General features: G+C 34.0%; 1 protein-coding gene, 1 long non-coding RNA gene and 1 pseudogene across 4 annotated transcripts in view; 1 reads left to right on the forward strand and 2 right to left on the reverse strand.

Moving 5' to 3' along the window:
• The window catches only part of LOC145277899 (uncharacterized), a 246,078-nt gene that overhangs the window by 148,825 nt on the left and 74,159 nt on the right, over nt 1-23,094 (reverse strand). The window lies entirely within an intron of this gene.
• The window catches only part of LOC145277898 (beta-1,3-galactosyltransferase 5-like), a 63,118-nt gene that overhangs the window by 21,040 nt on the left and 18,984 nt on the right, over nt 1-23,094 (reverse strand). The gene's annotated exons all lie outside the window — the stretch shown is intronic.
• LOC145278453 (U2 spliceosomal RNA) lies at nt 12,633-12,759 on the forward strand (annotated as a pseudogene).

The following is a 23,094-nucleotide window of genomic DNA, read 5'->3' on the forward strand; positions in this document are numbered from 1 at the left end:
AATATATGTCAACCTATGTCACGGTAACATATATTGAGCGAGTTTTTAACAGTATTTTAACCGTTTTTTTATTTATTACACCTTTTTCCAAACTTACCGTGTTAAAGAGAGAATCGGCCGCCATCTTGAATTTTCTAGTACATCGGTAAACACTGTATGCTTTTCGAGCTGAATAAACATGTTAAATTGAATAAAAACACGAAAAATATATCCAGTTTGGTAGAAAAGTAACTTATCTTGCTTTTGATAACATTTATTTGTTATATATTTGATTTTTGGCAACTTATTCGAATCTATGTGTACAGTAATACAAACCCGAAATGAATTTAAGACCACGAGTGAAATGAGAAAATGAAGAAAATCACATTTACTGTGTGTGTTTACTGTTTATGTAAGTCAGCGGGTTTGGTTGCCATAACAACGTGACGGTAGTGAACGTGTGTGTGTGCGTGTGTGCTTGCTAGTACTACTACTAAGTTTGTAGGAGCATTTGATTTCGTGTAGTTTAGTTTCGTATATGAGTTTCGTATTTTTTTAATTTGTAAATAACAAGTTATTAAAAAATTAAACTCTTCCAAGATGGACAATAAATAAAGCCATAACATTTTATGGTAAAGGAAAGAGCGTAGAAACCATTGTTTTTTAGGAGATGTGATTATTGGATTAACCAATCAGAAATCGTCTGTGGCACACACATCTCTGTTTTTATAGATATATAGATAGAAGATATATATAATATATATAATATATATAATATATATATAATATATATATATATATATATATAATATATATATATATAATATATATATATATATATATATATAATATATATATAATATATATATAATATATATATATATATATATATATAATATATATATAATATATATATAATATATATATAATATATATATAATATATATATATATATATATAATATATATATATATATATATATAATATATATATAATATATATATAATATATATATAATATATATATAATATATATATAATATATAATATATATATATATATATATATATATAATATATATATAATATATATATATATATATATATATATATATATATTACACTTATGGAATTAAAAAAAAAAAAGATTGAAAGGGCTAGTTAACCGGTTTCGAATCTCGCTTAGCACAGCCAAATTGAGATAAGGATTCCGATTTAGAGACAAAACATGATGGAATTAAGATGATTGCGAAGGAAAGGTAACATAAAAAAAAAACAACATTAAGAATATCTCAAAGGCAATGTAAATGAGTTTTAAAATATTACAATGATAGGACGTGTGTGGCTTACTAAATGAGTCGACACTGAAATTAGAGGCGCAGTAACGACTATTAATAAGATGTTCAGAGATAGACGAACCCAAACATTCGATAATATATCATTTGAATAGCCAGTTTTTGCTGAAACGTGTTGGATAGCTGTTCAATTTTGCGACGTCCTTCCAACGTAGTGCAAACCGCAATTGCATTGAAATAATAGAATTATTATGGTGGTAGAGGGGGCATACTTTCAAATTATTGTCAAATTTAATTCTTCATGTATAAAATATCTGTTCTAATAACGTAAATTAAAAGAAACAATAATCATTTACTTTTTATTTCGAGTGTAGAATTTCTTTTCGAATTCATTTCGGTCGTCGAGAGATGCCTGGCTGCTATTTACGTTCTATCTTCCCCTTTTTTACTCATAAACTTATGTTTGACGGGACAGATTTATAGACAAACTAGAAGGTGTACCCGGCGTTGCCCGATATTAAACGTAACGTTAAATTCCTTTTATAAAATGAAGTAAAAAACGGAAAGAAAATGAGACGTATACATTATTATGTTTTTTTTTTCTGAATAGTTCACTTCTTGTAAATAAAAAAGAAATACTCGAGCTGAGATCGAAACCTGATAGTTAGTCAAGTACGATAACCATTAGGCCGTCTTGCACTGATCTTTTAAAAGTGTTTTCAATCCTCGTGAAAAATTTGGCAAATAGATAAAAATGCAGTGATTCCCACTTTTTCAATTTTGACGTCTTAGAAGCCCTTTTTTCGGATGAAAACCAATTAAAAGTTGTCCATGTCTGAGTACACGATATACTAAATTTCAAGTTTGTAGAACAAAAATTAATTTAGTTGAGAAGTGTCCTCACACGCGCCTACATTCTCACTTTTATAGATATATAGACATACACGAGTTTATTACATAGAGAATATATTAGTGGCCTGGCATAGCCACAGGGGAGACAAACGAAACAGCAAAACCGACAAATGTAGGGGAGATAATTGAAGCAGCAAAACCAAAGCTGCCTTACAAGACACTATATAACTGTAGGCAAATTTGAGCATATTTTATTGGTTTGAAAATATAGGCTCTTTTTTACCAATTGTCATACAATTTTAACCATAAAATAGTATTATAATCTTCAAAAAGCCTGCAAAGGTTTATGTAGTTTCGTTCCATAGAACCAAAGATATGAGCATTTCATTATTCAATTTGACAACGATTATATATACACACACACACATATATATATATATATATATATATATATATATACCACCATTTTTGGCAATTTTTATGACTTCGAAATTTCAGCGACTATTGATAATTTTACAAATGAAGGCTCGTTGGAAACTTAATGACCTGAATTGTGCAGTGAGCTATTTGAAATTTGCCCTTAAGGTCGCACATTATTGTTCCAAAAAGTGGAGGATCGCTTTTCTATATTAATTTTACGTAAAAGAAGCAGCCACTTTATGGCCACCTTTTTTGGGGTGTCTTTTTTTTTTTTTTAAGGGCGGTGTTTAGTGAGGTTTTTTTAGGCAGGTCTGGCAGATCAACACAAAACCTACCTTAAAAAACCTGTTCTATAGGTTTTTGGAATGCTGAAAACGATGATAGCATTTAAATTTTCCGCAAATAAGTATTTTTCCGGATATTAAATAAAAATATGCGCGCTTGTGCGTACAGTAATGGCCACCACTTATAACATAAAAAATTACATTGCTTAATACCTGGAAAATACTTATTTGCGGAAATTTTTAAATGCGATATTCGTTTTCAGTACACCTGAAAACCTATCGAAAACAAGTTTAGGGTAGGTTTTGTGTTGGTACCAGGCCACAATTACCAATTGCACACCACCCCTAAAAAAATAACAGACGTACCCCCTTAAAAAAGGAGTTATATAGTGGGTGTTCATTTTACGTTAAATTAATATAGAAAAGTGATCCCCTCACTTTTAAAAACTAAAATTTGTTCATATCTTGGAAACTACTCGTTTCCTGGGATTTAAACTGTTACTTTCGCTTCAGCATCCTCGAAGACCTACTATAATGGTAATTTTACAGGATTTTTATTGGTGTAAAGATGCTGCACCTTTATTTTACCAATATTTCAATTATCGTCATTTGTTTTACTAGTTTTGCATATGAATTACAAAATATCTGATATTTCCCCAAAACCTCTGGCCTTGATGTAGGGGAGACTAAAACTTGCTGCTATGGTTTCAAATGATCTGAAATAACATCAAGAGGGATACTTGATTCCAAATATTTTCATATTATAGGTTCCCCCCCTTTATACATAAAGTAAATTTTACAGTGTATGAGGAATTTTTGATACCGAAGATATTTATAATCTTACCTATTTCCAAAAGATGGGAGATATAACATACGAGAAATATTTGGAATCAAGTCTCCCCTTGCTGTTATTTCAGATCATTTGAAACCATAGCAACAAGTTTTAGTCTCCCCTCAAGCAGGTTCAGAGGTTTGTGGCAAATATATATATATATATATATATATATATATATATATATATATATATATATATAATTCAGTAGAATACAAATATTACATGAATTCTAGCGCAACCAGATCAGGCTATGCGAAGATATCGGCTTCCTGGCCTAAAAATCACACTAAACATTAATGTTATTATTTCTTCCTTTCACTTTGCAAAACTCAATCATGTTTTCTAAAACCAAAAACAATTTTATTTTACAAAACAACCAAACTAAACACTATTAATAAATATTTAAAGATACAAACAACTTGAAGCATACAATTTTTTAAATCAAGATGGCCGCATTAAATAGCATGCAAAAAGGTTGATATGCCGTAAAAGCAACCAAATTCATCCCCTAAAAAGTAGACGTAAAATAAAGAACAAAGGGTAATGTGAGCGTAAAATGACAAAGTGCTTCATTTCAATCCCGAAAAAGCATCGGGTGTCCCTGCTGATATTATTGATATAAAAATAATAAATAACATTAAATAATTAAAATAAACATTGACCTTCCATAAAAAAAAAAATAATAATATTGACCCTAATTGACATTAATTATTTCAAAATGAATATTATTTTACACAGATTGATACTGAAAGTATTATGGAACTTCCACGGAGCGTGTCTAAAGTCTATTTTACTGCTTTATCGTTATTCTTATAGTAGGTGCTCGACTGAGCTTCAATCTATGCCCCCTTTTACCTGTAAACATTTCGTAACAAATACTTGTCTAGTTACAACAACTTTCCTCACACTATGTTTAAAACTAAACGAATATTTCCTTGATCAGAGTTTCTTTCGTAGAACTGTCCGTAGAACTAATTAATTAAACATTGACCTACCGCCAAGTCTTGCTGGGCACAAGTGTGCTAAATTGTGATCTAAAATATTCAAATCGCTTCCTTCTTTCTTTTTGTGGGTTAGCAGGAAGAAAGACTGCTATTGTATTTAGCGAGTTAGTCTTCAAAATATAATATACGTGAAGGTTGGCAATGAAATTGTTTGGGCGTTTTCTTTATTTTATTTTCTTTTTCAGAAACTTTAGATTCCTCTTATAACTCATAAGAAATAACAGTTTTTGCGATGAGCTTTCAAAACCTAATGCCTAATACACGGTTGATGAATGAGGCAAACACATACCCCCGAGTTTTCGATACACTGAAGTGAATCACACGCCTTTCTAAACAGTCTAGTTAGAAGAATCGGTCTACAAAAACGCGTATATTAAATGAATGGATCAGATAATGGCTCTGTTGTTGTCTGGTTGAGGTACGAGTCTGTTTAGTGTACACCTGATCTTGAGTCTAACCTCCGGATTTTTTTTATACTTGGGTGGGGGGGTCATCGCTTATCAAAGCCCGGTTGCCACTCTAGGAGAAAGGTTAATGGGTGCTCTGTATACAGTGAGACAACACTGACGATTAGTAATGGTGGAACTAGCGTAGAGTTTAAATATCTAAGAGGACGGGCCAACAAGAACTTATTTCCATTAGACTTGAAAACGACCATCTTATAGTCAGCTTGGAAGCAGTCCTAAGGAACCGTGTTCCGCAGACGGACAGTTCTACGAAAGAAACTCTGATCAAGGAAATTTTCGTTTAGTTTTAAGCATAGAGTGTGAGGGAAGTTGTTGTAGCTAGACAAGTATTTGTTACGAAATGTTTGCAGGTAAAAGGGGGCATAGATTGAAGCTCAGTCGAGCACCTACTATAAGAATAACGATAAAGCAGTAAAATAGACTTTAGACACGCTCCGTGGAAGTTCCATAATACTTTCAGTATCAATCTGTGTAGAATAATATTCATTTTGAAATAATTAATGTCAATTAGGGTCAATATTATTTTTTTATGGAAATAGCTCCAGACAAGGCATGAAGCCACTTAATGTAAGGATAAATAAATAGTATTTCATAGATTAGTGTTAACGCAAAAAAAAAAAAAAAAAAAAAAAAAAAAAACAGCTATTCTTTTATTGAATTAATTTAGAACTAGCGGGGACTCATTCATATGTAATATATTGATGTTGGCATTCTGTAGATGTTCAGTGTAAATGGAGATGCTTTGATATTATTGTAACTTTTTTTGTTAAAACTGCAAAAGTATTTATCTAAGCTAGCACGAACGCCCGCTTGCAGATTTCGTATATATTATTATAGAGTTAATGTTCTATCGATTTTCTATAATATAAAGTTGCGATTTCACAAGTGAAAAATATATCCATATTACTTGGGTGCATTATCTTGAATCGAAACCGAAATAAAAACTTATGGAATATATATAACTTGAGTTCCTTCAGATATAATCGAAACAGAAACCAAAACCAAAACTTATGTAGAATTCTTGATAAAATTATTTATACAAAAATAGATAACTTAAGTGCCATCAGCTATAATCGAAATCGAAACCAAAACTTATGAAAAATTCTTGGTAAAAATTTTATTTATCACAAGAAATGGAAGTACATAACAATTAAACGACCCGGATGTAAGCATGACACAGAAAATAACGTATTAATGTATAGATTATTGCAAGACTCGACATTCCTATCCCGTCGCGGTTAACCTGACGAAGGGCAGAGGATAATTGGCCGAAACGTCGTAAAAACAACAACTAGGAGATGAGGATAGTTGTCGAAATAATTAAATAAAAATAAATTAGCTATTCCTTTGTCAGAAAAAAAAGGTTCATGGAATGTGAGAACTAAAGGGAAATGATGAAAGCAAGAGTTATGCAGCTGTCGAAAGTAAGATTTCTACTCTCCTTAAATTAAGAAAACAATAATAAGGGAAAAAATTCGATGCAAAGTCATTTCCCAACAATCGATAGGTAAAGATAAGCGACAATGATTGAACCAAAAAGTGTGTATGTAAAAAAGGGGCCAGTGTAAAAAAATTTTTTTTTTTTTAAATGATTTGTTTGTCATATTTTAAGTACTCACAGGAGCGCATGGAAATTCCACAATCCTCTCTACATAAATCTGTAGAAATTACTGTTAATAATATTCCTTTCGAAAGAAATGTGTCAAGGTCAGTACTGTTAAAAAAAAGTATGACTATTTCTTTCATCAAAATGATTGCGATGGTCAGATAAACATTCTTTACATAAATACAACACATCAGTCACCTATAGATTTATTTATTCAAAATTATAATTTCATTCTTTTCAAACAATATTCTGTCTGCTGAAAAAAAAAAATTGTCAACTAAATATTCTTGAAATCAATAAAACTAATGTCATTCTTTGAATTCGTATTATTTGAAATCTTCGAACTACTGTTCTCATCTTGAATGCCATTTTCATAACGTTTCGGTCGATGTAACCTCCGACCTTCTTCAGGTGTATCTTGTCGAACTCCGGGATATTTCTGTCGAACTCTGAAATGGACGGAATTTCGGACGGAACCCTTTTAATTTAAGGGAATAGAATCCTCTCGTTCCGTCAGCCATGTAACAACTGCGCCACTGATCCGCGGCACAGTTGTTACAGTACTTGGAAAAAACAATTTTAAAAGTGATATTCTCCTAAAGGTTGGAGGTGCAATTCTCAGTGTGAGCGATCGAAAAATACAATTGCAATTACTTAGGACCTCTATTCAGTCATCGCTGACAATACGAGAGCATTCTACCTATGTGAAAAAATAAATAAATAAAGAGTTCCGTTCGAAATACCGTCCGAATTCCAGAGTTCGGCCCTATAAATAATTTATGTTTTTTTATATTTTTAAGTACTCACAGGAACGCATGAAAATTCAACAATCCTCTATATATATATATATGGGGGAGAGAGAGCGTATCACCAATTAGGTTTTGAAACAAATCATTTTACTTTTAATTTATTCATAGAAACAATATTGTGGGATTTGCACTTGACATTTATACAAAGGAAATACGTGCAACTTCTGTGAGATTTGTCTAGGTTCGAAGGGCCTAGTGTGATATATGCAATGAGATGTCTGCACGAGCCATCTAGATCCGGAAGGTTTATAGTCACATGCAAACATTTCTTTATGCCACTGGCTATATTCTTTCTACTCTTACTACTGCCATCACACACACACACACAGACACACACTTTATTAAACTGAAGGGGACCGAAAAAAAAAAAAGGATCGAAAATTTCGTTCTTTCAGAAAATTTTTTCTTTTTTTTTTTTTTGTATATGAAATCTGGACAAATTTAAATATATTAAAGCGTATTTTACACCCTGGCAAAGCCGGGTATCCCTCTCCCTTCTAGTATTTTGGTTAGAATAAGCATTTAGATGGACTCATCTGCTTTCTGTTCTCAACAATAATCATATAATTATTATCGGAACTCCGTAGAAATTACAGGACACTTTCTACATTAATCTATATAATTCACTGCTTTGAATAATATTTCTTTTTTATATAAGTAACACGGTAGATGCCTGTGTCTCTATGTGTAATGATTTAACCGATAAACTCTTAGACTACTGATCACATAACACCGAAATTAACAGGAAATAGTAATCATACACCAAGGATAGTTTATAACGAGTAAAATCTTTGTTTGGGTGGATGAATAACGCGTACGGAAGTCAGCAAGTCGAAATGCAAAATGTTCATTTCAACTTGCCGACATATTTCTATTACTTTCTGCGCATGCCCAAATTCAGTTCATTTATTTAAGTCGTTTAATATTAAATCTTTCTTATCTATCTCTTGATATCTACATCGGTATGGAACGTGGCTAGAGCGCTAAATGTTTTGGTTTCAATTCGAACTGACGACACCCAGATCATTTTTTTTTCTGAAATCAGATCTACATATTAGGTACAAAATAATATTCAATATAAAATTGGTACTGTATAAGTACAAAATCTGCCTGAATTAAAATATATTTAAGCGTAGTAAAATAATAAATGTCCGGAAGGGTCAATCCTATTAAGAAATTAGACTTTCTTCCGTAAAAATAATTTTCATCGCCAGCTAAATTTTACTTAAATAAATAAATAAATAAAATGAATATATTGTATCTTATTTGTTTGGAATTGTAACAATTTAGTTATTTTTAAGAAAATGAAACATTATCTCTTTTTACCGGAAGAGTAAATTGTCAGCTAAACATGTTTCCAATAAATAAAACGAATGACACTCTCCGAAATGTTTTTATTTAAAAGTTAACTGTTTTAGCGAACGAGGTTACATAATTTGAGTTTTAAAGAATTACTTTTAAAATGGGTGAAATCGGAATTGTTTACCAAGGAGCAAGGTAATATTGTATGTACGAGTATGAAATTGTCTCAGCATTTTCTTCTATAATATAACTCTCACCTGTTTGTTAAATTTTATGTATGTATGTCTGCCTAAAACTTTCGACAGAAGAGACGGATTTTCACGAGATTGGTATCAAGAGATGTCAAAGCGATAGGTTGGAGGAAAAGAGTCAGCAGGGAGAGTAATCCACAAGCTTTTAAAAAGCTCGACCCTTCGGACGACAAATATCGAAAAATTGGCTAAAAAAATTAATTCATTCACCCTCAACTGGGTCGCTTTTTTTTTTTCGTCGATATTTTCGAACGTCATCCCCTCTTTTCGATTGACTAGCCTTAATTTAAATCTTGCCAATTCCGGTTTGGCGGTGGACGCAACGGCAAAGACGTCACGTCTTTTTTTTCACGTTCTTTTCCTTCCTCGCGGTATGGGTTCGAGCTTACCTGTCTACTACCATATTATTTTATTATTATTTATTTTATTATTATTTTTTTTTTTTTTTTTTGCTCAACACACACCTCCAAACACCCGAGCACCGCCGGGCACCTACGCTAGTCTATAATATAAATCTCACCTGTCTGTTTAAGTGTATATATGTATGTATGTCTGCCTAAAACTTTCGACAGATGCGACGGATTTTCACGAGATCGGTATTATTTTAAAGCACGACCTCTCGGACAACAAATATCGAAAAAAATGGCTAAAAATATTAATTCCTTCACCTTCGATTGGGAAGTTTTCTACAATGAGGGGTGGATTTTTTGCGAGCCGCTTTTGCAATTCATTGTATCGGTTGGATTGACTTTGCCTAATTTTAACGTTCCGAACTTCCGGTCGCGCCATGAATTGGCGGTAAGTCATCAGATTTTCTTTTACTTTCTTTTCCGCCTTCGCGTCACGGGTTCGGGCCTGCCTGCCTGCTACCACTTTTTTTTTTTGCTCAACACACACCTCCAAAACATCCCAGAACGCCGGGCACTCAGGCTAGTATTATATGGATTTTAAACTTATTCCTACTCCGAATATGAACTAGCATGCGGGTGAGGGGATATTTTAAGGAAAATTAAGAGCTACAAGATACACTGTGTCCACTACATTGATCCACTTAACCGTTTTTTAATTAGTCATTTGATGGAGTGATTATTTACTAAGCAACACAGAGCAATCGTATGTTACAGTTCATCTAGTTATAATAAAAGTGGTATTTCTGCTTGTATTGTCTGCCCGTATGTTGAATTTTTCAAGGGAGTTAATTGCATGAAAACTTTCGGCGTAAAACGGAGCTGATGTTGTAGAGAACAGATGCTACACTTTAAAATATTTATTTGCAGAAAATATTTTTAAAATGCATATAAACATCTGAACAAAGTAGGCACAAGGCCATTCAAAAGTGTGTGAAAAGTGTCGTTGATCATCCTTTGTCACCATGATTAAAAAATGTTAATCCTACTCTTAACTACAATCATCAATTACAATACCACATTTACATGGAATGATGGAATCCAGGTGAAAATGTAATTAAATGTATTTGCTTATATATTTTATAGAAAACCATCTAAGACAAGGTGTGAAACCATTGCATGTAAAGAACTAATAAGAACAAATGATGATCGCAAAGAGATGTCAAAGCGATAGGTTGGAGGAAAAGAGTCAGCAGGGAGAGTAATCCACAAGCTTGCAATTCTTCAAAATAAGCTACTGGAATAAGAAGCTGAGTTACAATGAGTAAAAGATGCGTCTGGATACAATGGTCGGGACAATCGCCCAGTATTGTCACTGCTCGGACAGAAAGAAACTGCAACCTACTGTATGTACAACTGCAAAGAAATCTATGGCAATACATCAAACTCTTTATTCAAGAAACAGTGTGAATAGGGTTCTGAATCTAAATCAGAATGTGGGTAGAAGAAGCAGAGGACAACAGCGAGAAACATATGTTGACAGTCTGAACACCTAAGCAATATCAAAAACGATGAGCAACAATGAATTCATGAATGTCTTGAGAGAGAGAGAGAGAGAGATAGATGAGGAGCCATGGTCGTCAATGCCTGCACCACCTTAATGAATGAATGAATCCATCTTTCTTTCATCGTTTCCTCCTGCCAATCGACCCTGCTACCACAACTGTCCTACATCTACTAACCAAGAATTCTCATCCATTTTTTTCAATGCGACCATGCCATCAAAGTCTACTCTTTTGCACACATCTTGGGTAGACGAAGCAGAGGACGACAGCGAGAAACATATGTTGACAGTCTGAACACCTGAGCAACAGCAAAAATGAGCAACAATGAATTCATGAATGCCTCAAGGAAGAGAGATAAATGGAGAGTCGAAGTCGTCAATGCCTGTACCTCTTGAATGATTGAATGAATTACAATGAGGTATCAAAACAACGAATTCATGGAGACCAGTAGACCAAGAAGTCAAACGAGCTGCAACAAAGGAAGCAGAAAATAAATTAGACAATTCTGAAAAACAAATGCCATAACAGTATAAATATATAAAAAAAACAGGTTGAGACTAGCAACATCACGTTTGTGTGTGCGAGAGATTACAGTGAAGAAAGAATGAGCCAATCAAATTACAGATACATTTCTGCAATTTATCAAGAATCTTCAAATGGGGGAATGATTCGCCATCATAAATATAACAGTACTCCGTACGTGGTCGATGGTCGATTTGTAGAGATAGTGTTGAAAATGTTCTAATTTACATAAGTATTTTTTATAATTAAAAAAAAAGCGTTTTAACAAATACAAAAGGTTTTAAAAACGATAACATTGTGTAACTTGCCCCAATTGTGAACGGTTTTTCGTCGCGTGCCAGCGACTCTATAAGTCGGTCGGTCTGTCGGTTTCTCCATAACACTTTTGTGCTTGGCCTTTTTTGGTTAAGATCAAAGGTCTGTTCTTAATAGATGCTGTTCTTAGCTTTTTAAGCTTTTCTTGGCCTTTTGGCCAGAATCAAGGTGTAGTATCTGTTCCGGCAGATACTGCACTTAAGATAATTTGTACCAGTCAATGGAGGGGAAACCCTCTATACTGGGATGGGACAATTATTATTTTTGGTAACCAGAGTGCCCCCTTTTTGCCTACTTTAAGGGGAGCTGGTTTTTACCTCACATTAAAAACGGCCTTGTGCCTAATTTGCTCAGTGGGGGAGCAAATAAATACCATCTGTTCCGGCAGATGCTGCTAGCTATGACTAGCAAGGACCAGATGTGGGGGCAACCCCACATACCTGACCTTTAACCAGCTCCCATTTCCCACCTCTCGGGAGCTGGTCCCCTTTTTCCCTTCCCCCTCCCTTCACTCCTCACATTAAAAATTGGCCTTGTGCCTAATTTGCTCGGTGGGGGAGCAAATAAATACCATCTGTTCCGGCAGATGCTGCAGGCGGGGACCATATGTGGGAGGAAACCCCACATATAAGACCTTGGTCAATGTAGGGGCAACCCTTCATACCAATTGTCACCATCCAGCTCCCCTACTCCCCGGGGAGTTGGTCCCCATTTCCCCTTCACTCCTCACATTAAAAATCGGCCTTGTGCCTAATTTGCTAGGTGGGGGAGCAAATAAATACTCTTTTCTTGGCCTTTTGGCCAAGATCAAAGTGTAGTACCTGTTCTTACTACATGCTGTACTTATTGTGATATAAAGTGGGGGGATCACTTTTCTGTATTAATTTAATGTAAAATGATCACCCACTTTACAACCAGTTAGTCTTAAAGCCATTCAAGTCATTCTCCAGATTATTCAAGTTGTTTTTGAAGGATTAGTTATTTTTTAAGCATTCAAGTCATTCTTAAGGTCATTCAATTCATCCTTAAGTTCATTAAAGTCATTCTAAGTCATTTACTTTTTATTTATTTAAGTCATTTCAGCCCATTTTTCGGTCATTTTAGTTTATCTTTAAGAAATTCATGTCAATCCTACATTCACGCATTCATTCATTACACGAGAGCACGCGACTAATGATTATCGGCCTTGTTTTTTGTTGTTGTTTTTTTTTTTTTTTTAGATTCCTCGTTTTAACTGGTTGGAGAGAACTAACCAAATCTTTACCAAATTCACATTTATTTTCCATTTAAATGCTTCTTCTTTGATTCAACAATTTTAATGTGAAGGACTTCGAGAAAATATTGTAAGAAATATCAATGCATCCTGTTACTCACAAACTCGTAATGGAAAATGTTTTCAAGAATATTAAAGAATTCACAGCGAGGATATCTCAGAATTCTTTTGATAAATAGCTACTAAAAAACATTTCAAAATGGAGGAAATTCTTACTGGCCTTCTTGCAGAACAAGAGGCTGATGAAATGACTACAGGCCAGATACGAGAGAAATTACCCTGTAAAGCGAAATAGAGATACCCATAAAAGAAAAATACCCATGCACATTAATAGCCTAAAGAAAAGGCATGATAAACAGGCTCTTAGAACTTCGTTGTGTAAAAAAAAAAAAAAAGTAAGAGCTATTGACTATGAAGTATCTCAAGTTAATTATTGGAATGGAACCTCCCTAAACATGTGCACATTTTTTTTAACTTGGAAATCTTTATATTGAATATTGTGAATTCTTGTGATAGCGATTTAAAATGAGTCTCAAATTTGAAGTTGCTAAGAAAGCCGCCATGGACAAACCTGCCGCCCGCAGAAAACAAAGCCGTCACTAAATTTCCTACAATAGAGAATAACTCTCCTTTGTCCATATATTTGCCTTGTACTTAAAACATTTATGCTGTATTGTCACATAATTTCTAACGTGAGATCCGTTATTCTATTTACTAATGACTCCCTACTATATTCTACACCATCAACTATGACGATGCAATTCCTACAGCTCCGGAACTATTAAACTTAACATAGCGATATTGGACAAGAAGGAGAAAGAAGCCAGCTTAGAAGTTAGAGTCTTCGATGATTTTATGTTAAACAGAGCTGAGAGAGAAGATAAAATACCAACATCTTATTACAACATGAAAAGAAACCGGAATTTTAGGAAGATCTCTATCATTCCAGTAATTATAGGAGTAACCAAACTCATGAAAAAGAATTTTAAAAACTATTTTGCAAATATACTCGGTGGACCAAGTGCAAGACAGATACAAACAATTTTACTAAATGTTACGGTTAGAATCATAAAAAGATCTCTCAGTTGGAATGTATGGTATCGGATAGTGTCCCATCCCCAGTTAAAATAACATAAGAAAATTGTAAGAAAAAAAAAAACGGACAAATCGAATACATTCTAGGGCAATAAAAAAAAATGTTCTTATTTCCGTCAGCCATGATAATAAGTGGCATTATTTATTTATTTATTACTATTGTAATTATTATTATTGTTAAGATTTAATGATAAGTTACTCGCCGGTCATTTTGAAAGGAAAGAATGATGTTACGAGTTAGGTGACTTCTGTTTTCCGATTAGATTTCGTCCGCGTCGGGCTTCTGTTAAACAGCGACTGGTGTCTAAGCCGCGGGCGGACGATCCCACCCCCGTTACACACACACACACACACACACACACACACACACACACACACACACACACTGAGTACTTGAAAGCAACCACAGTTGGCATAACATTGACAGGAAAAGAAAAACCATGTGAATTAATTTGCGTTGTTTCGTCGTTTGTTTTGGGGCAGTTTTTCTTTTTACCACGTGATCGACCAAAAATAAAAAAAATTGAATTAAAGATGTTGGACTGGACACGTCACCATAGCCGTCGACAGACAAGTATCGAGTTCTGTTAGAGACGAGCGGCCCATATTCAACTAGATGATGCCTAATGTTCATAACTAATAATAATAAAAAATAAAGGAAGGAATAATCACGTATTTTATGAGCAAAAGAGAGAAGGCTTAATCTTAATAAATAGCAATCTATTATACAAAGGAAATGTATTTGCTTGTTTGTGTGTACACATGTCCAGTTTAAAATAAAACAAACTAAAAAAAAAAACAAAAAAAAAAACACCAGTTGGCATAATCTCGATCGGCGTTAACGTGGATGAATAATATGTAAAGATTAAAAAATATTTATTCAGTCTTTGAGTTTCAACTGAACCAGGTTGCGCCAGGGGGGGCAGTTTTCAGTATTATTATGTACTTACTTTTTCTCTTCTATCTATCTATTTAAATAAAATGAACTCATTTTTTTCTATCTATCTATTCTTCTATCTATATAAATAAAATGAACTCATTTTTCTCTCTCTCATATATATATATATATATATATATATATATATATATATATATATATATATAGAGAGAGAGAGAGAGAGAGAGTGAAATGAGTTCATTTTATTTATATAGATAGAAAGAAGATAGATAGAATAGAAAAAAATGAGTTCATTTTATATATATATATATATATATATATATATATATATATAAAATGAACTCATTTTTCCCGTGTCAGTTCGACCTTAATAGGATGAAAAATCAAGACATTACATGCAAATATAATGTGCACAAACTGCAGCACAGGATCTGAAGTGTGCTATAGGCCTATTACCCTTACACTTCCTCAATAACCGACCATTCCTACATTTTTTTTCGGTGACAGTTCACTGCCAAAATCGGTTAGATTCAATGAAGTTGCAACATCTTTACTCTATTAGATTCCTCCTTTTCCCGCTCCCCATTTACACCGCATCGGATGCGTTCACAAGGAACAATACGAGGAAACACCGGTTTGGAATCGTACAAGGTTGTTTATGCCGGTTTTTGGTTTTTGCTTTTATCTTGTTTCCCTGATTTATGCTTTCTATTTTTACCCTAAATAAAATAACAAAATAAATAATATAAAAAGAAAACGCGATTATTATTATTATTATGATTATTATTATTATTATTATTATTATTTTCATTTTGCTTTTTTTTTTTCGTTAGTGTAAGACGCAACCTGCGGGACTAACCAGTTCTTACTTCCGGTGTTAACGACTTGAAATATAACTATACCTTTATTTATTATTGCTTGCAACTAAACATTTATTTTTACACAAAGAATTAATTCTTTACTGTTTATTATTACAACGCAACGATATCGTGAATTCACTTGCATTACACTTACATTACAATTAAAACAAATACATTCATTTAGAATTCGAATCAATAAAAAAAAATCGTTTAGAATTCGTTCACTGCGGATTTGATATTTGACCTAATTCACTTTTTTTCGTTTTTCTTTTTTTTTTTTTTTGCGCTTTCGCCTAAATGATTCGAGTTCGAGCCGCCACCGCCACCTCTCATCAAGCTTTTTGGGGGTTTTTTCAAACACCCGACCACCGCCGGACCGTTCGTATTGCATCACGTTCATTTTTTTTTTTTTATTGCTTTTGTTTTTTTGTTTTTTCAGGATTTTTTCTTGATAGTTTTAACATTGTTTGTTTTTATAATATTTAAACAGGGTTATTACTTCGCTTTGTTTTCATTTTACCCCCCCCCCCCCAACCACACACGCATCTAAAAACCCGGGTACCCACCGCTAGTAGAGAATAAAATAAGCATGCAAGCAAATACTTTATGAGCGAGGAAGAATGTTGAATAATATGGGGGAGAGCAAGTTGCCCAATGGCTACAGAGAAAGGAAAGGGTGGCGTTTGTGTTAAGTTTTCCGGTGAGCTCCGCCTTTTGAACGGACGGATTTCGTCCGTAACAGGCATTCGTTAACAAGTGGCTTGTGTCTAATATGCACCTACATCTTTTCTGGGGGCACTTAAAACCGATCACGTTTCACATGACAATGAAGTCAAGCTGTGTGAATTTATATTCGTCTTGTATCGTTTGTTTGATGATAGTTTTGCCTTTTTCCAGTGTCATAAAAAAAATCGAATGGCAAATAGCTAGGTTAGTACTCGTCACTGCCCACGGACAAGAATCAAGTCCACTTAAAGCGTGGAACTGTAATATAGAGCCGATGCGAGGTGATGTAACCGGGAGGAAGAAAAAGAACTATAAAAAAAAAGCGAGAACGAGAAATGGATAACGTTCGCGATCATGAGCGAGGCGTCAAGGACGCTCGGGAAGGTGATCACGTGAGGAATGTCACAACGGCAAATAGAGAATGAGGAAATAAATAGGTCAGCGTAATAGTGATATTTAACCAATCAAGAAACCATAAAAAATGAATAAGTAATTAATACTTGTTTTTTAAGGAATATGCAAATTAAATTAACATGCATGTAATCGCTCGCATATGATAAGTTTCGTTTTAATAGGCTTTTAATATCAATATCAGAGAGAGAGAGAGAGAGAGAGAGAAAAAAAACTCAAGTTCATATATATATATATATATATATATATATATATATATATATATATATATATAATTATCCTAACAAACTTTATTCCGTGCATACAGTTGTTTGCTATTTCACTCCTACAATTTAATATTTTTTTTAAGTTTAGGATTTCTCAAATACGCTATATACTTAATAGATCTGAATGCCACTTTTACTCGCCAATTTTTGTAGGATCACACACACAATATATATATATATATATATATATATATATATATATATATATATACGCTGATTTTGATATCTGTAGTTGAATAGAGTTGGCTCCCCGTGTTTATTAAACATATCAGATGAAGACAGCGTTTTCGCTTTTCTAAAAAATTGGATCCTTTTGGTGTTGTTAAAAAATACTTGATCCACTTACGTAATTTTTAAATACGAAAAATAAAGTTTTTCAAAATACTGATTACACAGGATGAAACCTGGGTCCATCACTATGATCCAGAGACCATAGCCCAGTCAATGCAGTGGAAGCACTTGGACCCACCACCTCCAAAGAAGGCAAGGATGCAGCCCTCTGCTGGCAAGGTCATGCTCACAGTCTTCTGGGACCAGAACGGAGTATCGATGACAGATTTCCTGGCAAAGGGTACTACAATTACAGGAGCCTATTATGCTTCACTTTTGAGGAAATTAAGGGAAGCTATCAAAATCAGGAGGCGGGGCAAGATCAGCAAAGGTACTCTCCTCCTGCTGGACAACGCTCCGGTCCACAACTCATATGTCGCCAGATCAGAAGCACGGGCATGTGATTATGAAATCCTTCCCCATCCTCCCTACTCTGTTGACCTTGCACCCTCTGACTTTCACCTCTTCTCAACCATGAAGTTGTTTTTGACAGGAAAGCGTTTCCCAGATGATGCAGCCTTGATTTTTGAAGTCACGTCGTGGTGTGAGGACCAACCTGGGGTGTTCTACAAAAACGGTCTCCAGAGCTGCATCAAACGATGGGAGAAATGTATAACTCTTGGTGGTTTCTATGTAGAGAAAGACTAATAACTGTGCCGTTTCATTGCTATGGGAAGTGGATCAGGGGCATTACTTATTGCACGCCTCTCGTAAGTATCACAATTGATAATCGAAAAAAATTGATTCAAGAACAGTCAGATTAGGACCAGAGTTAACACTCTTACACAGCTTAATATCAAAAGTGCATTTGTGAAGTTTTTATTACCGCAAAAGCAGAAGGGCGTAATGTATAAAATCAATAGTAGGTTCTCTTATAAGACAGGGGCGCGTTTGAAATCAATGTTTCTGTTTCGAGCACAATTACACCATAATAAATAACTTTTGCATTTTAAACTTTCATTCAAGCAATTATATAAAAAACAATCTTATAAAATTAACAGTAGGTTCTCTACAGTGCAATGTAGACTTCAATATATTGTGGACTAAGTCACTGTGGTGAGGCATGTGGAGCTTCCTCGCGATGCACCGCGGTGGGTCCCTGAGTAGAACAGGTAATAAGTCGATTTGATTAAAAAGTGGACGATTTCACCGATTTTGATGACAATAAAAATATTGGAAGTGTGAAAAATTCGTTAGTCCCCATTCAATCCCGGACAACTTTGGGTATCTATGCTGGTCTATTATATAAAGGAAAGTTATGCCTGTCTGTATGTCCAGTTAAAAAAAATCTACAAAACAACTTTGGTATATTCTTAATCGGCGTGTACCTGGATGAATAATATTTGAAAGAATATGTATTTACTCATTCTTTGAGGTTTTAACTGGGCCAGGTTTCGCCTGGGATGGAGGCGCTTTTTCAGTATTGTTATCTACTTATAGATATGAACAAAGGAGAAATGTTGAATAGTGATAGAGAGGGTGAGGGTAGGGTGAGATCAAGTCTTAACTCCAGAAATAGGTTCCTCGATTTTGGAAACTTTATAGTGGAGTAAAATATGAATACATATAAGACTATTCGTCCCAGGACGGGTACGATTAATTTCACACAAATTTTGAATCGTCTTTACATACACTTACAAAGATTAACATAAAAATATAATGATGCTAAACCTCATGTCTAGAAATCCTTGTTCACATTTTGATCAAATTAAATAATAATTATTTTTTTAAATATCTAAAATTTAAAACTTAAGCTGAAGAGGTTTCTGAATTTTTGAGATGCGGATTGGTTATTTGCATTATTTGGATTCATCGGACTCTGTTCTCTTCTTGAATTTGATTTTTCACAACGTTTCGGTCTATGTAACCTCCGACCTTCTTCAGGTGTATCTTGTCGAACTTGGGAATTTTTCTGTCGAATTTGGAAATTTGGACAGAATTTCAAGCGGAACCCTTTATTTATTTCAGGGGGTAGCATGCTCTTGTTCCGTCACCCATGACTCGATAGAGGTCCTAAGTAATTTGCAATTGTATTTTTGGATCGCCCACACTGAAGATTGAACCTTCAACCTTCGGGAGAATAGCACTTTTTACAATTGATTTTTCCAAAGTACTCTAACCACTGCGCCACGGGTCCTTGCGGTTACATCGACCGAAACGTTGTGAAAATCACACTCAAGATGAGAACAGTAGTCCGATGAGTCCAAATAATACGAATAAGCTCAAAAGATCTTAAGAAGAAACTGAAATGTTGTGGTTCTTTTCTTAGTTAATGTGTAATCATATTCACTGCGAATCTGAAATATCACTTTATTATATTTTTAAATCGCTCTAAACAAGGCATGAAGCCACTTGAAATAAGGAGCTAGCACGAATCTAAATATTAATACCGTAGTACCTTTAATGTGTGTAGTACGTGTGTCACGGTTTCCAGGTTATAAATTATTCGGTCGGGAGATTTCATTTATTAAAACAGGAGAATAGAAGGTGATAACATACTACGAACATTAGTATATAGATACGATAATTTAATGTTTGTAGTTCGTTATCACCTATCTTTCTTTTTAATAAATAGGGGCTCCCGATCACCGAAAACGCAATGTAAAAAAATAAAATAAAAATATGATCTCGCTTTTGGGTCATAGATATACCTTCTCGGTCTTCTGTCTAGGATTGAAGGATAATATCTGTTCTGTCTAAAAATGGTATAACGACATCGTGGAGTTTCCGTTCGCACCGGGCGTCCATACAATGGATACGTGTCACAGACTCCTATGAATGGAAATAAACCGTAATAACCAGATATATTCTAACACTACATTAACCAGATTACTTAGATAAATACTTTTACAGTTTTAACAAAAGGGCTACAATAATATCGCGGGGTCTCCATTTACACTGAACGTCTACGGAATGCCCAGCAGCAATATATTACATATGAAAGATGCCGCTTTGGAATTTTCACAGGTCTCGCTAGTGAAAGATGCTTATCGCAAAGACAGAAGATGCTTATTGGTCTTGAAAAGACCAAAGCTATAGGTAAAAAGTCAGCTGGAAGAGAATTCCACAAGCTTGCAGTTCTTGGAAATAAGCTACGGTCTTAGGTGCAGAAACATATCTGCAATTTGATTAGCCCCCACCCTTTCTTCTTTACACCCCCTCTCTTACACACGTGTCGTCGCTAGTTTCAGTCGTTTATACAGGGTGGGGCATAAATACTGTTACCAAATAAAACTCAGATTTTTCCCAACAAAATAATTTATAAAACCCAATTAAAGAAAATAATTAATACTGAACGAACAATATGGCATAAGTATAATTCAAAATGCTTTTCTTAAGCCTTTACATATAAGACTACGAAGTCTTATGCACAGGAAGCATAATACACCAAAAAAATTTCACTGAAAGTATTCTTTTTTTAATTTTTAACGGGCACTGCCCGGGAAATTTGAGAAAACCAGGAAGAACCTGCTCCTAGTGATTTGTTATTGAAGGGGGGTGGATTGGAGGTGCTCACTAATTTGTTTATATGATATAATGTATGTTCGCAAAGGAAGATAATTTATAACTGAATCGTAACTTGTTGAACATCAAGTAAGTTCGTCCACTTTTTGACAATAAACGCAAAACTTTTCACTTTATTCACAAGATATAAAAAAAAAACATTCACACACAGAAAATCGGTGTTTTAAATTTTACCGTTAAAATTTCTTTCAAAAGGTGTTCGTTTGTAATTTTCAGTTGAAACGAATCATTTACAACAAATCATTTACAACAAATCATTTACAACAAATCATTAACAACAAATCATTAACAACAAATCATTAACAACAAATCATTAACAACAAATCATTAACAACGAATCATTAACAACGAATCATTAGCAACGAATCATTAGCAACGAATCATTAACAACAAATCATTAACAACAAATCATTAACAACAAATCATTAACAACGAATAATTAACAACGAATCATTAACAACGAATCGTTAACAGCGAATCGTTAACAACGAATCATTAACAACGAATAATTATCAACGAATAATTAACAACGAATCATAACAACGAATCATAACAACGAATCATTAACAACGAATCATTAACAACGAATCATTAACAAATCATTAACAACGAATCATTAACAACGAATCATAACAACGAATCATAACAACGAATCATTAACAAATCATTAACAACGAATAATTAACAACGAATCATAACAACGAATCATAACAACGAATCATAACAACGAATCATAACAACGAATCATTAACAACGAATCATTAACAACAAATCATTAACAACGAAGTAAATGTTTTCATGTTTTTTTTACGCGTATAAAAATGTCAACTTTCGTAAATAAAATGTTGATTTCTTGTTTAAATACACTTTCACTATTAGAGCAAGAATATACACAAGAGCGTGCTTTTTAGGAATAGGTATCCTGGCACTATAGTTGTGGCGTAATCAGTTCTTACTTCGAACGGAAACCCCCGAATCAAGTTCCGTCTTTTACCGATGTATAAAAGAAAAAAAGGGGCGCTATTACTTGCAAGATGACTACTTTTGACGAAATAGAAAGATCAAGTTCCGCAATATTTTGGATGCCTTTATTACCTTTGCAACTTTTCATTTTGGATTTTTTCGGATATGTCTACATTTACCTTTACTAGATTGATTGGTTTAGGCTCGTACTGTGTAGAAGTATCGAAACAGCATTGCAGAATACACTTAACTACGAGATAAAATTTCTTTCGTAAAATAACTTCGCAAAAACAGGATAATAAGGCACTCATTTTGTTTTCTTCAATAAAGTTCGGTTAAGTTCATTAAAGTTTGTTCATATCAGAAGTCTCCAATAAATCTCGGAATTGATGATGTAAGAATTGAAATTTTCTTGGACACCTATTCCTTAAAAGTATCCTGAACCTTCCTAAAATGGGGGGGGTCACTTCTTACACACAAAAAAGGATTATAATTTCAGTCTATGTACTGCCGAAGCGTGTACTCTCCTGCCCGATCTGGAATCGCTCAGCACCGAGAAATGAAGCTCATTTTGTAGTTTCCAGCTTCACGTGCACACGAGATTATTGCGAGAACGCACGTAATAAAATGCTGGCCGCCATCTTTGTTTTTCCTTTTCTCGGCTTGAACTCACTCGTTGAGCACCCACGATAAGACTTGTTTTTTGGGGTTTTTTTTTTTCTTAGCTTCTAACCACATATCCATAAAACTTATAAATGCATTTTGAGAAAAGTATTAAACGACCTATGAGGTAACAGGTCGTCTAGTACTTTCTCAAAATGTCTGTTTTAAATGTGCCTGCGTGTTTCCTCTTTAATCGTGAGCCTTTGTTTGTGTGATGATTGAAATCGTGACAT

This window comes from Euprymna scolopes, chromosome 6 (assembly GCF_053919585.1).
Source record: "Euprymna scolopes isolate OS-2025 chromosome 6, ASM5391958v1, whole genome shotgun sequence".
Lineage (NCBI taxonomy): Eukaryota > Metazoa > Mollusca > Cephalopoda > Sepiida > Sepiolidae > Euprymna > Euprymna scolopes.